Raw genomic sequence first — 14802 nt, 5'->3', positions numbered from 1 at the left:
TTACAGGAACCATCAGCCCTTCCGAGGAGCACGGACCCGTGAATAGAACACACGTGCCTGTGCTGAAGGCTGAAGCGCTCTCCAAACGCTCATATCCGTGCTGAGTGTGTCGTGATTATGATGTCAATTTTATTTTAGGTTTATGAGGCCTTGAAACACTATCAGGACAAATGTGTGGCTTAAGAAACAATCATCTTTAGCCGAGAAAAAAAAGTTATTTAGAAATGTTGCTAACTCATGTAATTGCCACATTCAGTTCAATATTCTTTATTCAACGATTATTTAGGAACATCTGCTCCCCAGAAGGGGATGGGCCATGGGGCAGACCAGGGGGCCCAGTGCTCCGGGCAGGGGGTACCCCTTGTGGGGCCGCTCATTTCTGTTTTAAGGTACACCAAGGGTTGGAAAAACCACACCAAGCAAAGAACTTGCATCAAGATCGCGACTGGAATCCATTAATGTAGGTGGCAAAGCCCCACAAGTCTGATCACCGCCTGGTGAGAAGGCTTCTCCCCAGGACACGTGGAAGATGTGCCCTGAGGCATCCACCGAGGATGGCGCAGGTCCTGAGGATCGAGGAGATCAAAGAATATGAGCCAAGAGGTACAAATCACATGTTGGAGTTTGCCTTCCCCTATGTGACCACAGTTCTAGATGATGCAAAAATTTACTCAAGCCATGCTAAGAAAGCTACTGATGTGCAATTGCAATGCAGTGTGCGCCCACCAGCTTTTATACCTCTCCACCCCAAGAGATTTTTATTAGATATTGCAAGGCAAAGAAATCAAACCCCTTCACCATTGATCAAGCCCTATTCAAGCCCTAGATTGCCACCCAATAGATATTGCTTAACAGCTCCAAACTATATGTTGCAGGGAAAACCCCAAAACTAGGGTACAGCCACAGAGGCTACCTGACTTGGAGTAGGAAGGAATTGAGAGCAGGCCCTTAGAGTAAAATGAGAGCAAATTTAATTAAGAAAGTAAAGGAATAAAGGGGTGGCTACTCCATAAGCAGAGCAGCCTGGAGTGTTGCAGGTTGGCTATTTTTATGGTTATTTCTTGATTATATGCTAAATAGAGGGTGGATTATTCATGAGTTTTACAAGAAGGCCCTGGGGATTTTCTGGAACTGAGGGTTCCTCCTCCTTTTAGACCAGAGAGGGCAATAACTTCCCGGGTTGCCATAGCATTTGTAAACTGTCATGGCACTCAGGGGAGTGTCTTTCGGCAGCTAAATCATTATAATTATCCTACAATGAGAAGTGAGGATGACCAGAGGTCATCCACTAATGGATTTCCGTTGCAATCTTTATCCAGGTTATTTGCCTGGAGTGGTTTTTCCAACCCTGGTATACCAGGAAAGGAAACGCTGAGTGGCTCCCCATGGGGTGCCCTCTTGGTTTTGGTGGGTTTGGGCCACCCTCTTTACTGCGTCTGTTTTATCAGTAGGGGTCTTTGTGACCTCTATCTTGTGAAATCAGTCCTGTCAAACTCCTGTCTCATACATACAGGCTTAAGTCTTTAGAGAAAAAGGCATCAACTTCTGAGGGAAGAATAACAGTCCCCATGATATCAGTGGGCCAGGGGAGGTCCTCAAATGCCGGTGGGCCCTGAACCCCGCTCTTGACACCGTCTTGAGAATGAATTCAAAGATGAGTTGGAAAATGGTGAAAGTATGGAGATTTATTGCAAAGGGAAAAAGTACACACTTAAAAACAGGGATTGTGGGTGTACTAAAGAGAATCACACAGTGGGGTTTGCGGTTTCTCTCTATAGGGGTTTCTTTAACCAAGGGGTGGAATATTGATGAAAATTCTTGGAACAAGATGGAGATTTCTTGAACTGTGGTGCCACTCATTTTTACACCAATATGGGTGTTCCCAGAACTGTCACTGCACTGGTGGGTGTGATTTAGTGTGTTAATGAGCATATCCTAGGTGAAACCTAGGTCAAATCCAGTGCACTGCGTCTAGTTGGTCTTAGCTAGCTTGGTCCACACCCTGTTTTTCAGGGGTTCATCAGCCCATAGCCCCTACTCAAGGGAAACTTCTGTTTGGAGTTTTTATTCTCCTGTGAACACCCTGCATTATTTCTGTCTCACCCAGGTTAAATGTTGGGTCAGTTACTAGCCCACCAGGTGCTCACACACTGGGCATACCACCCCCACAAACCATGTTTGTGGCAAGGACTTGAAACCATGTTTGTGTAAAGACTCAAATGTCCCTCACAAGGCAAAGGTTTACAGTGCAGATGTCTGCTTCACATTGCCCTGTGAAGCATTAATTCCTGTAACATCAGCAATTCAGAATGTTCTGGTTAATCCGCCACGAATGGTCCAGAGACATTCTTATTACACTAATATGGTGTCATCACAAACTACCGCCAATGAAAAGAAAACATGAAGAAGGTGATGATGATGATAATTTGTAATCTAGCTTTGATGTATGTAACATGTATACTTGATTTTGAATTCACTGTACTGAAATTAATCATGCATGCTAGATGCTTTCAAGTTGTGTTTTAGACAACTTAATTAATATTTCATGAGTATAGTTACTATATTTTCAACTGAAATATTAGATTTTCTTTAATAGGATAAGTAATGGTTTTTCATCAGCCTTTAAGTGTAGATAATAAAGTTGTCCTTCATCAATTAAAAAAAACACATTTATAGAGCACGTACTTCTACCCTTCAAAGTCCAATCTTTCAGCATCCCTAAGCTTCCTTCCCATCTCAGGAGGAGGCAGGGGATGGGGGCTAAGGAAACTTAACCAAATCACTCCTCCTCTCCTAAGTCTTTACTTTCACCCCCTCTAATAGTCATTTTTCTTCAACATCAAACAATAACAATAATAGCAAACACGTATTTAGTATTTATTGTATGTCAGGTCTTGTTTCATGCATTAGCTCATTTAATCTTCAGAACTCTATGATGTAGGTTACTATGATTGTAAACTCCATTTTTCAAATGAGGAAACTGAGGCACAGAAAGGTTAATTTGCCTAAAGTCACAGGCTTTAGCAATTGGTAGAGCCTCAATTCGAAACCATGTTGCCCTCTTTAAAGACTTCCTCTTTAACAAATGTGCTTAAAATCTCTTCCACATTACACATGTGTGCACACACACATACACCCCTCCACCTCTGGGGCCTTTCCATTTTTGATCACCCTCTTTCAAGCACAGAAGCATAGTGTCTCAGCTCTCCTTCTCTCAACTCTTATTCTAATTTTCTTGTGCAGGCATTATATTATAGACTTCATCACCTTTTCTTTAAGGATCTGTAGTGTTCTATACTTTTTATGAAGTCCTACATTTTTACAAGCCGATTTTCTACTCTTACTGGCTAATAAAATCCTGCCTAAAGCCAGAGCCTGAAAGCTTCATAATTAACCATTGCTAGTGAAAAGAAACTCCAGGGAGATCGACGCAGATGTAAAATGAGGCCAAAAGCATGCACCAGAGCAAAGGCCCTGGTGTAAAGCCTTACTCATAACCATCCTGTTCCCCATCTTGCAACCATAAAACTACCTCCAGAGATGAGCCGTAGAAACATCTGAACTTCACAAGTGCAGTGTTATCATTTGTGAAATGTAACCATGAACTCAAAATCTTGTATACTAGTCAGTTGTCATGGAAAACAGCTTGCAACCCAGATCATTATTTATTTCAGTGTATAAGTGACCTGGTTTCCTTGGTTTAGCAAAAGAGCCCACAACTCTGACATTTGGCTGCCTGAGCCCAAAGAAACATCGGCACTGTCATCTTTTTACGGCATAAACTCTAACTTCTGGTCCATGCAGGACCTCACCTTTTGATTTTCAAGGGCCTAGTTTGAAAATGAAAAAGAAAGTTAACTTTTTTTCTCTTTTTTTTTTTTTTTTTTTTTTTTGAGACGGAGTCTGGCTCTGTCGCCCAGGCTGGGGTGCAGTGGCCGGATCTCAGCTCACTGCAAGCTCCGCCTCCCGGGTTTACGCCATTCTCCTGCCTCAGCCTCCCGAGTAGCTGGGACTACAGGCGCCCGCCACCTCGCCCGGCTAGTTTTTTGTACTTTTTTTTAGTAGAGACAGGGTTTCACTGTGTTAGCCTGGATGGTCTCCATCTCCTGACCTCGTGATCCGCCCCTCTGGGCCTCCCAAAGTGCTGGGATTACAGGCTTGAGCCACCGCGCCCGGCCCTTTTCTCTCTTTTTTACTGCTATTGCATTCTAATTACTTCAAAGCTAAGTAAATTGCTGCCGATTGTGATATAGGAGTTAAGAAGAAATTAGGCAGATAGTGAGGGTAAGGAAGTCCTCAGTAAGGTTTCCTTTTAATGAAAAGCAGCCCCCAAATCATCTTCTCTTCTAACAAAGAGCAGCCTGTAAAATCAATCTGCGGACATAGACATGCAAGCTTCCAGCTGTGAATGCTGTCAGCTGTGCCAGTAGGAAAAGGCTGCCTGGGGCTAGGCATGTTCAACATGGCGGTTCCATCTATCCCTTTCCCTGTCAACCATGTGCACAGTAAGGAGCAGGCAACACACACTGGCCAAGTAGAAACCGCATTTGCATAATAAAAGATTAGGGTAGGTGGCCAGCTATGTAAACGTCCCACCTAGTCCAACCAATCTTGGGCCGTATGTAAATCAGACACTGCCTCAAGCCTGTCTATAAAACCCTGTGCACTCCACCAAGGGACAGAAGTCCCACTGGGTTGCCCCTCTTTCTTGCAGGAGAGAGAGCTGTTCTCCTTTCTCTTTCTTTTGCCTATTAAATCTCTACTCCTAAAGCCACTTCTTGTGTGTCCACATACTCCAATTCCTTGCGTAAAATGAGGAACCTCTGGTATTTACCCCAGACAACGACACTACTTCAATTGGTTAGGTGTGAACTTTTAGGAAAGAAGAGGAAAAATATCGAAACGTTAAGGTTTTGTCTTGTTACATCTGTATATCCAACCAATCAACTTAACACATCCCTAGGGTGCTTCTCAGGTGTCCCAAAGCCATTAGGTCCTCAGATGAGGCCAACGAGCAACAGACTTGGATTAACCTCGAAATGTTCAGCAAAGAAGCTAAATGCAAAAGAATACACGATTGCATAATGCTATTCATATGAAGCTCAAAACAGGCAAAACAAAGCCATAGTATTTAGGAGTGCATGCTTAACCGACAAAAACATTACAAGTTAACACCACCAAAGTGACTACCATCAAAATCAGGTTCATGATCACTTTGGAGGAAGAAAATAGGAAGGATCAGGAGGAGAAAGAGAGGGGCTCCTGGGGTGCTGACATTCTAGCTCCCCACCTGGGTGATGCGACACAAGGGTTTGCTTTGATAAATCATTGTGCTGGACATTTTGTTTTGGGTACTTTTCTGTAGTGTTAAGTCCACAGGGGAAGAGCTTTTTAAAAGCAAAGGGACATGTACTCCATAAATATATACACCTACTGTGTACCCCTAAAAAGTTAAAAATTTAAATTTAAAAAAAAAGCAAAGGGAGAAGAAAAAATGTGTGATGGAAGGTGAGCCCAGGAAGGTCTGTCACCCACATAGGGACACAGCAAACAGGTTCCGTTTATGAATTTGATCTTGTCAATAAGATGTACCCGGTGCAATCTGGAAGGCAGAAATGAGATGGAATCCCCTTCCTGCCCCTTGCCTGTTTCCCCTGGCAAGTACAGCTCGGTGGGGGCAGAGCGGGGTTGGGGGGGTGGTTTGAGGGTTTCAGCAACCACATTCCAGTATCTAGTCACTTACTTCATGGGTCTTGAAAGACACCTGCAGTGGCAGTGGTGGTCTCCCAATCTGTAGATCACAGCTACAATGGGTGTCCTTGAATCTAACATGAACCCAGCACCCCCAGTCCCAGTCTCCTGCCTGGCAATGGGCAGGTGCATAGTGGAAAAACAGTTTTTCTCTACACTCACACTCAACACTTCTGTGACCAGATGTGCACACTTTTTCCCATGCCAGCCACTTCTCCCACACCAGCTGGGTGTCATACAATTCAATTCAATTCTGACACAGAGCAGAATTACCACAGACCTCACAGGTTAAGGGCTCAGTCCCAAACACCAGCCCCCACTTCAGATGCCAATCACAAGTAGTAAGTCCCCAGGTTACCCACAACTTCTGTCTGATTTGGCTACAAACTGGAGCTTCCCATGAACCCCACCTGGGGTTCAATGGTTTGCTAGAGCAGCAACCGGAACCCAGGAAGACAGTTTACTTACTGTTGTCAATTTATTACTGAGGATATTTCAGTCAGATGAAGAGGTACAGCATAGGGCAAGGTCTAGAAGGGTCCCCCCAGCATAGGTCCTCATAGAGTTAGAGTGTACTACCGTCCTGGCACGTGGATGCATTCACCAACCTAGAATCTCCCTGAACTCTATCTTTTAGGGATGTTAATGGAGACTTCATCACAAAGGCATGATTGATTATTAACTCAATCGCTAGACCCTCTTCCCTCCCTGGAGAATGAGGGGTAGGGGTGAAAGTTCTAGGCTTCTGATCATGGCTTGGTCGTTCTGGTGACAAGCTCCCATTCAGCAGCCCAGCAAAAGTCACCTACAGATAGTATAACAGATGCTCCTATCACCCAGGTCATTCCAAGGGATGAGGAGCTCCGAGTCCAAACCCTGGCATCTGGGAGAGGTGCAGCTGCAGCTGTGGAGCAAGGTGGGTGCTTGCAGGGAAGAACCCTTTGCACAGTCACCTTGGGAGGGCTGGTCTCCACCAGCTTTGTTCATCCTCAATGGCTAAAGGTTTTCATTTGCAGTTTTCTGACTTTTCCTACCTCCCAATAAGAAGTGAAATTAGCTGGTTCTGGGAACATGGGGCTTGAAAAACAAGAAGTGCTTTGGAAAATGTGCTGGGATCCGAGTTGCCTGTAATTGATGAGTTCCTGCCTCCATTGTGGTCCAGTGAACTGGGAAGACGTGGCAGGGAACTCAAACCCTCCCTAAGGGAAGACGCCTACTTAATGCCTAAGGAAGATGAGTTTTCCATCCTCTGTGATTGTGTAAGATTTCTGGGCTGACCCTGACATCTGGCCACAATCTCAGTACCCAGTCATTGTTTTTGTTCCACAATATTCTTTGCTTTTTAACTCCATCAGAAAAAAAAAATGTCTTGATTCTCAACATGTTAGGGTGAATCAATACAGTGATTAATAGGAAATAATTTTTGGTGGTTTATACTTTAAGTACTAAGTACCCACCTAGAATGTAAAGGGGGGCCAGGAACTTAGAGGGAATGTAAATCCTCCTGCACACTGGATGCTGTTTGAAATTATCCTGCCACTAAGGCAACAGCAGCATAAACATACTGGGTGAAGAAAAATAAGCCGGATGTTCTCAGGACATCTGAAAATCATTGGTTCAGACCCTTTCCTCAAGGAAGATAGTTAAATGGAGAAGTTGGTCGCTTTAGAACACATGAAGCTAAGGCATGAGAACAAGCCCAGAGCTTTTTCAGCAACATGACACACTGTTTGTTTGTTTGTTTGTTTGTTTGTTTTAATTAAAAAAAAAAAAATTGGCCAGGCAGAGTGGCTCATGCCTGTAATCCCAGCAGTTTGGGAGGGTGGGTGGGAGGATTACTTGAGGCCAGGAATTAGAGATGAGCCTAGGCAACATAGCCAGATCCTGTCTCTCCAAAAAAAAAAAAAAAAAAAAAAGGAGAAAAATTAGAAAAAGCAATTAGCTGAGCATGGTGACTCATGCTTGCAGTCCCAGAGCCTTGGTAGGCCAAGGCAGGAGGATCGCTTGAGGCCAGGAGTTCAAGATCAGCCTGGGCAACATGGTGAGACCCTGTCTCTACAAAAAAATAAAATAGCCAGGCATGATGGCGTATGCTTGTAGCCCCAGCTGCTTGGAAGGCTGAGGTGGGAGGACTGTTTGAGCCAGGGAGTTTGAGGCTACCGTGAGCTATGACTGTACCATTGCACTTCACCTTGGGTGATAGAATGAGACCCTGTGAAAAACAAAAAAGCAAACCAAAAGAAACCTGTTCCTCAGGCACAACAAAGGGGTAGGTGGATATCAGAAGGGAAAGGCCTCCTAAGGCCTTAATACCTATGCCCCTTCATGCACCTATTAATATTCTCAGCATAAATTTAGCAGCCCTCAATCAGAGAACAGTCCCAAGCTAGGCATATAGCTCATTAAATAGCTGCTACGGTGAATGAGACTTACATGTTTGTTTTTTTAAATTGTAAGCCTGAGCTAGGAGGACTTTGATGAGTCTCTTCCCTGTGTGTGGGAGGAGAGATTGCATTTTAAGGGATGCTCATGAAAACTTCAAAAGTGGGAAAACTCATTCAATTCCCTCCCTCATTCTCTTATTTATTTCTTGAAAAAATGAACCTGAGCCAAGTGTTGAATGTTAAAAAAAAAATGAAAAGACTAAGAAAAAATAAAAACAAAACCCTGCTTTCAGGGAGCATTCAGACTACTTAGCAAATAGAGGTAATACAATGTGTCAAAGAGATAATGGATGATAGTGAGCCTGACTGTGCTGGGGGTGTCCTGCAAGATTTCATTGACTCGGGTCTTGAAGAATGACAAGTTTGCATGATGATCCCGATTCATGGGCACAAGGGTAGGGCAGGGCTCACCAGGCAAGAGGATAGGATGGGTAGAGACATGACAAAAGATGCATAATCTTTGAACAATGAAGAGCAAGGAAGGCTGGGTGTGGTGGCTCACTGCTGTAATCCCAGCCCTTTGAGAAGCTGAAATGGGAGGATCACTTGAGCTCAGAAGTTCAAGATCAGCCTGGGCAACATGGGGAGACCCCATCTCTACAAAAAATATTTAAGAAATTAGGTGGGTATGGGGGCACATACCCTTAGTCCCAGCTACTCCTCAGGAGGCTGAGGTAGAAGGATCACTTGGGCTGAGAAGGTTGAGGCTGCAGAGAGCCGTGACCATGCCACTGCACTCCAGCCTGGGTTGCAGAGCAAGATCCTGTCTCAAGGAAAACAATAATAATAATAAGGCAAGGAAAAGTAATTGGGGAAATAGAAAGAGGCCAGACCGTGGCCTTTTCTGGTGTAGAAATTTGAACTTTGTTTTGTAGGTCTTAGGGAGTCACAGTAGGATTTAAAGCAGGACAGTGACGTGATCAGAATCATGTGTTAGATGGAGAAATCTCCCTGAGATTATTGGAGGGAGCAGGTAATGGGAAATAGTGATAATCCAGGTGACAGATCAAGAAGGATGACACTGGCCAGTCACAGTGGACTGTAAAGAACAAAACCAATTCTACCCAAGCATTTATGGGGTAGAATCAATTGCAGAGCTTGTGAAGTCATTAGAAGCCTCTTGCCAAAACAAAACTTTGGTCCCTCAAGAAGAGTACTGCAACATGGTCAAAAGAGAAAGGCCAAAAGGGCTTTCCTAGATATTGCTCCTCTGTGTCAGAAATAGGCAGAGAACCAAAAAGAAAGGAAGCTAGGAAGAGTATTTACCAACCTATACCATGCCTCTGAGTTCACATTGTGGTTAGGCTAAAACTCTAAGAGAATAATAGAATATAGTTGAAAATTCCAGGTTGGATCAAGACTTAAGGCATATCCTTTTGCAAAAAAATAGCATTAAAAAATACTATTTTGGGCCGGGTGCAGTGGCTCACGCCTGTAATCCCAGCACTTTGGGAGGCCGAGGCGGGCAGATCATGTGGTCAGGAGATGGAGACCATCCTGGCTAACTTGGTGAAACCCTATCTCTACTAAAAATACAAAAAATTACCTGGGCGTAGTGGCATGTGCCTGTAGTCCCAGCTACTCGGGAGGCTGAGGCAGGAGAATTGCTTGAACCCGGGAGGCGGAGGTTGCAGTGAGCCGAGATCACGACATTGCACTCCAGCCTGGGCAACAAGAGCAAGACTCCATAAAAAAAAAAAAAAAATATATATATATATATACTGTTTTGAAAAATGTAATACATTTAATTTGTATTGAGTCAAAATTCACATGCAACGAATTTTATGTGTATAATTGATAAGTACACACACAATACATTACTGTGTACACTACTCTTTTGTATGTGATTGGAAATAGTTTCTCCCAGTCTGTAGCTTGCCTTTTGATTTTCTTGACATCTTTTGATGAACAGAAGACTTTTTTTTTTTTTTTTTTTTTTTTTTGAGACAGAGTCTCGCTCTGTCACCCAGGCTAGAGTCTGGAGTGCAGTGGCACGATCTCAGCTCACTCCAACCTCCTGGGTTCATGCGATTCTCTTGCCTCAGCCTCCTGAGTAGCTGGGATTATAGGCATGTGCCACCACGCCTGGCTAATTTTTATAATTTTGGTAGAGATGGGGTTTTGCCATGTTGGCTAGGCTGATCTTGAACTCCTGACCTCAGGTGATCCACCTGCCTCGCCCTCCCAAAGCACTGGGCCACTGCGTTAAAAGAATATTTGATTTTAATGAAATCCAATTTAACATTTTTAATGGTTAGTTTCTTTTTTTAACACTTTATTTTCTTAGAGCAGTTTTAAGTTTACAGCAAGAGTGAGCAGAAAAGATGGTATTTCCATATACTTTCTGCCCTCCACATGCACAGCCTTCCCCATTATCAACATCCCCCACCAGAGTGGTGCATTTGTTATAACTGATAAACCTACATTGATATATTAGTATTACCCAAAGTCTATAGTTTACCTTAGGGTTCACTCTTGGTGGTGTACATTGTGTGCATTTGGATAAATGTATAACAGCATGTATTCAACATTATGGTATCACCCAGAGTAGTTTCACTGCCCTAAAAATCCTCTGTGCTCCACCCATTCATCTCTGTCTCCCCAGTATGCCCTGGCAACTACTGACCTTTTTACTGTCTCCATAGTTTTCCTTTTTCCAGAGTGTCATATAGTTACAGTCATATAGTATGTAGCCTTTTCAGATTGTCCTTTTTCACTTAGTGCTATATATTTAAGGTTCTTCCATGTCTTTCCAAGGCTCAATAACTAATTTCTTCTTAGCACTGGATAATAGTCCATCGTCTGGATGTAACATTCACCTACTGAAGAACATCTTAGTTGCTTTCAAGTTTTGGTAGTTATGAATGAATAAAGCTGCTATAAACATTCATGTGTAGATTTGTGTGTTGACATAAGTTTTCAACTCTTTCGGGTAAATATCAAGGATCTAAAAGGTTAATGTTATACCCAATGTCATCTAAGTTTTCTCCTGAGTTATCTTCTATGAGTTTCAGTTTTACATCTTACATTTAGGTTTGTGATCCATTTTGAGATAATTTTTGTGAAGGATGTAAGGCCTGTGTCTAGATTCATATTTTTTTGCATATGAGTGTCCAGTTATTCCAGCACCACTTACTGAAAAGACTGTCCTTGCTCCATTGTATCACCTTTGCTCCTTTGGAAAAAATCAGTTGACTATATCTGTGTGGTTCTACATCTGGGTTCTCTATTTTGTTCCATTGATCAATTTATCTATTATTTCACCAGTATCACACTGTCTTGATTATTGTAGCTTTATAGTAAGTATCAAAGTTAGGTGGTGTTGGCCAGGCATGCTGGCTCACTCCTGTAATCCCAGCACTTTGGGAGGCTGAGGCAGGCAGATCACCTGAGGTCAGGAGTTCAAGACCAGCCTGCCCAACATGACAAAACCCCCTCTCTACTAAAAATGTAAAAATTAGCTGGGTGTGGTGGCATGTGCCATAATTCCAGCTACTCAGGAGGCTGAGGCAGGAGAATTGCTTGAACCCAGGAGGTGGTGGTTGCAGTGAGCCGAAATTGCGCCACTGCACTCCAGCCTGGGTGACAGAGTGAGACTCTGTCTCAAAAAAAAAAAAAAAAGGTATTGTCAGTCTTCCAACTTTGTTGTTTTCAGTCTATTGTGTTGACTATTCTAGTCTTTTGCCTCTCCATGTAAATTTTAGAATAAGTTTGTTGAGATCTACAATATAACTTGCTAAAATTGTGATTGAGATTGTACTGATTTATAGTTGGGAAGAACTGACATCTTGACAACATTGAGTCTTCCTTTCCATGAACATGGAATATCTCTCCATTTATTTAGTTCTTTGATTTATTTAATCTGTGTTGTAGTTTTCCCCATATAGATTTTGTATATATTTTTTATACAGAATTTATTTCATTTGGGAGAGTGCTAATGTAAATGATACTATGTTTTTAAATTCAAATTCCACTTGTTCATTGCTGGTATATATGAAAGCAATTGATTTTTGTATATTAACTTTGTATCTTGCAATCTTGCTTCTGGTTCCAGGAGTTTGGTTTTTTTTTTATTTTTATTTTTTTTTTGAGACGGAGCTTCACTCTTTTTGCCCAGGCTGGAGTGCAATCTCAGCTCACTGCAACCGCCACCTCCCGGGTTCAAGCAATTCTCCTGCCTCAGCCTCCTGAGTAGCTGGGATTACAGGCACCTGCCACCATGCCTGGCTAATTTTGTATTTTTAGTAGAGACAGGGTTTCTCCATGTTGGCCAGGCTGGTCTTGAACTCCTGACCTCAGGCAATCCACCCACCTCGGCCTCCCAAAGTGCTGGGATTACAGGTGTGAGCCACCATGCCCAGCCTTTCTTTTTTTTTTTTTTTTTTTTTTTTTTTTTAGGATTTTTATAGATTTTCTACATAGACAACTATGTCATCTGTGACCAAAGATAGTTTTATCCTTATTATTTTCTTCCTTCTATTTGTTTTGGATTTAATTTGCTTCCCCTCCTTCTGCCACCAGCTTCTTACAGTGGAGATTTGGAAAATTGATTTAAACCTGTTTTCTTTTATAATATGAGCATTTAAAGCTATAGATTCCTTTGAAGTATTGCTTTAACGGCAGTACACAAATTTTGGCATATTGCATTTTCATCTAGTTCAAATTATTTTCTAACTTCTCTTGTGATTTTTTGATGCAGAGTTACTTATAAACATAATTTTAAAATTAATATTTTAAATTGACATCATAATTGTATATATTTATGGGATACAAAGTGACGTTTTGATATATGTATGTATACAACATGGAATATATTAATAAACATATGCAGCACCTCACTTATCGTTTTTTGTGACGAAACATCTGAAGTTCACTCTTTTAGAGGGTACTATACATTAATATTGACTACAGTCACCCTGCTGTGCATTAGATCTCAAAATGTATTTCTCTTGTCTAACTGAAACTTTATACCTTTTGGCCAACAACTTCCCATTCCTTCTCTCCCACCCCCACCCTCTCAGCCTCTCATAACCATCATTCTACTCTCTACTTCTAGGAGTTCAACTTTTTTAGCTTCAATATGTAAGTGACATCATACAGTATTAGTCTTTTTTCTCCTGGCTTATCTCACTTAGCATAACCTCTTCTAGGTTCATCCATATTGCTGCAAATGACAGGATTTCCTTCTTTTCTATGGCTGAATAGATATTCAGTTGTGTATATATTTCCACCTTTTCTTTATCCATTCATTCATCAGTGGACCCTTAGGTTGATTCCATATCTTGGCTGTTATGAATAATGCTGCAATCAACATTGGAGTGCAGATATCACCTCATTGACTTTAATTCCTTTGGATACATACTCAAAGTAGGTTTGCTAGAACGTAAGTATAATTTTTAATTTCCAAATATTTGAGGGCATTTTTTCAGTATCTTAGAATTAGTGATTTATAATTTAATCTCATTTGGCCAGAGATCATAATATCAGGCTTGGAGTCATGCTTTGTTAGGGCAGGCCTGTTTGGTTCTGAGCATTGCCCCTATTCTTGGTCATTGCTATTTTCCTAAAAATATCTGGAAAATAGAGTTCGGGAAGGGTGCATATGTATATTAGGGTGATAGAGGAAAGTAATAACTCCTTCTCTTCCTTGTGGGAAGTTTCAATAGAAAATACCTAAAACTGGCCGGGCGCGGTGGCTCAAGCCTGTAATCCCAGCACTTTGGGAGACCGAGACGGGCGGATCACGAGGTCAGGAGATCGAGACCATCCTGGCTAACACAATGAAACCCCGTCTCCACTAAAAATACAAAAAAATTAGCCGGGCGTGGTGGCGGCGCCTGTAGTCCCAGCTACTCGGGAGGCTGAGGCAGGAGAATGGCGGGAACCCGGGAGGCGGAGCTTGCAGTGAGCCGAGATCGCGCCACTGCACTCCAGCCTGGGCGACAGAGCAAGACTCCGTCTCAAAAAAAAAAAAAAAAAAAAGAAAATACCTAAAACTAAAAAATCAGTATATAACCATAGGAGATGAAATAGATAAGGTACTTGATGTATCTGAATGCTTGAATGAAGATTTAGATAATGGTAAAGCATTTCGGGTTGAATTAAGTAAGTCTGCAGAAAATGAAACAAAATTTGACAACTATTAACTCAATGGTGAGTAAAAGAATGTGCAAGAAATGAAAAGTAATTATATTCACTACATAGTTCACCTGTGAATAGTATTGACATAATAATATAAAGAAGTTGAATGAATATACAGTGAATACTTTTTTAATATATTTCACCTGGATTCATGAACTAAACAATAGATGGTAGTACACTTTTTATCATCAAGGTGTACAGAATGTCTGGTTGTCTGTCTTTTTATATTAGTAGTTATTGATGCTTAAATTCTAGATCCATTAATTTATTGAAGGCTAAAAAATGATGATATGTTAATTCTGTCAATTCCCTTTTGTTGATTTGTTCCCTTTCTACTACTATTTTGTGACACAGTTATACCATTTATATACTTTTATTTTTTTGAGACAGGGTCTCACTCTTTCACTTAGGCTAGAGTGCAGTGGCATGATCCTGGCTCACTGCAGCCTCCATCTCCTGGGTTTAA

At 41.9% G+C, this 14802-nt stretch overlaps 1 pseudogene; it reads left to right on the top strand.

The window, feature by feature from the left end:
* The first annotated feature begins 4 nt into the window (after positions 1-4).
* On the top strand, positions 5-2432 carry LOC139355606 (transcription initiation factor TFIID subunit 9-like; annotated as a pseudogene).
* The last annotated feature ends 12370 nt before the right edge of the window (positions 2433-14802 follow it).

This window comes from Macaca nemestrina, chromosome 8, assembly GCF_043159975.1.
Source record: "Macaca nemestrina isolate mMacNem1 chromosome 8, mMacNem.hap1, whole genome shotgun sequence".
Classification (NCBI taxonomy): Eukaryota; Metazoa; Chordata; class Mammalia; order Primates; family Cercopithecidae; genus Macaca; species Macaca nemestrina.
This window is presented reverse-complemented; position numbering and strand designations above follow the sequence as displayed.